Genomic DNA, 1,828 nt, shown 5'->3' with positions numbered 1-1,828 from the left:
TGAGAAAACCTCATTTTATCTTTTTTCTGCAGAGTGGACATCAATAATAGTCTGGATAACTTAAAGGAAAATTAGATTTTATTGCCCTGAATTGTTATTCTGAAGACTCTCATGGTTTCCAGTAAATGTTTGACTTTTTAGATGTTTAAGAAGTGATTTTTGAAGCTGTAAAGCTTGTAGTGAATTACTTTTATATCATACGTTCACTTTGTTGTGAACAGATGATAAATCATAATGTTTTTTATTATATTTTCACTGCTGGGGAACTTCAATATATATTTTTTTCCTTAAATCACTTCATGGACTCATTCATCCTGATTATATCTGCTGTAAACTTTCCTCTCATAAATAAAACGAATCATCGAATACCATTTTCTAAACGTCGAGATGTTTCCAGGTATTTACAGGGACTGTTTGTTTCCAGGTTAAAATTCTTGTTTGCATATCAGTTTGATGAAAAGAGGAAGTTCAGCCAGTAGCTTAGCATTTTCCTGATTTTTGGCTCTAACACTGAACACCTAAATATATGTTGTTTATATTTTTACACCATGTGGACACAGATAAACCTAAAATCCTCCATACCTGAAAGGTTCGAGTTTTAAAAGCTTTTGATTCATATTATTTTTCATTTTACATAGTTTCTTCTCCCTAAAGGTAATAATATCATATAAAACATAACAAAAATAACAAAAAAATTGTGACACTTTTCAAGAGAATTTGGCCTCATTTCCCATCAAAATTATGATAAATAATAAGTGATTGAAATAAAATAACTAATGACCTAAAAAAGGTGTTTTCAAGCAATAACTTTATTGTCTAACAGTTCCTTTAAGTTTGAGGCCAAATAGCATCATTCCATGTGGATCAGTGGTCAATACTTCAGGACGGTTTCAGTTCTCTTGATGCTTTGCTGACCATTGATGGTGGACAGATAGATGGACTCTGGTCTTTACGGCAGAAATGAGGATGAAGTTATGGTCTGTGTTTGTGTAGAAAAAAATACGATTTAAAAAAGATGATTAAACCAACATCTAAGGCTACTTTTTATGGAAGGTTGAATGATGGATGATGATGGTTGGATGATGGATGGATGATGGATGATGGTTGGATGATGGATGGATGGATGGATGGATGTTGGATGGATGGATGTTGGATGGTTGGATGATGGATTAAATCAGCTGCAGGCATATTTTCCTCCAGGTTCCTCGCAGTCAGACCAGGGAAGGTTCCTGGATCTTCTCCCGGCAGGAGGAACCCTGATGGGGGACTTCCCTGCTCTGGGTGTTGCTGTCAGCCTGAACAAAGCCATGGAGACATGAAAGCTGCAACAAAGCACCACCCCCCCTCCCGTGGGTTTCGTTCTGCGTGGCGTGGATTTGGCTCCAGCCCACAGGAGGAGCGGGAGCCCCCACAGCCTCGCTCTGATTGGCTCTCGTTGGACTAAACTCCATTTTGGAAAAACCAGCTGTTGGAAGGAACCAGCTTCCCCCGATCCCACAGTGGGAGGCAAACCACGGACACGCCGCCGCTCCGCTTCCTTCACCGGGAGCTTCTGTCTGACTGCCAGGGAACTTCCGCGGGGATCCATGGTGCGACGTTTCCATCCTGACAAGTGGATAACAGGAGGAGAGCAGACCGAGGTGAGTGCGGCTCTGTTAGCGCTGAAAATCCACGCAGCGGGGAGGAGATCCACGCAACTGAAATGTTTGTGTGTGGAGAAGAGGGCATCCGCAGGGAGTCACGATGCGAAACACGTCCACCCCGGTTCCACGGAGGCTGTTCTCCCTGCCAGCCTCCAGTCAGTCAGAGACATGAGGACCAGAGGCAG

At 42.1% G+C, this 1,828-nt stretch overlaps 1 protein-coding gene across 1 annotated transcript in view; it reads left to right on the top strand.

Annotated features, from left to right (window-relative positions):
• The first annotated feature begins 1,429 nt into the window (after window positions 1–1,429).
• Window positions 1,430–1,828, top strand: part of pkig (protein kinase (cAMP-dependent, catalytic) inhibitor gamma) — a 45,415-nt gene continuing 45,016 nt past the window's right edge. Inside the window, exon 1 of the mRNA XM_015393446.1 lies at window positions 1,430–1,640. The gene's annotated coding sequence lies outside the window, so the exon portion shown is untranslated. The remainder of the gene's footprint in view (window positions 1,641–1,828) is intronic.

This window comes from Cyprinodon variegatus, unplaced genomic scaffold, assembly GCF_000732505.1.
Source record: "Cyprinodon variegatus isolate N-32 unplaced genomic scaffold, C_variegatus-1.0 Scaffold642, whole genome shotgun sequence".
In the NCBI taxonomy this organism is placed as follows: domain Eukaryota; kingdom Metazoa; phylum Chordata; class Actinopteri; order Cyprinodontiformes; family Cyprinodontidae; genus Cyprinodon; species Cyprinodon variegatus.
This window is presented reverse-complemented; position numbering and strand designations above follow the sequence as displayed.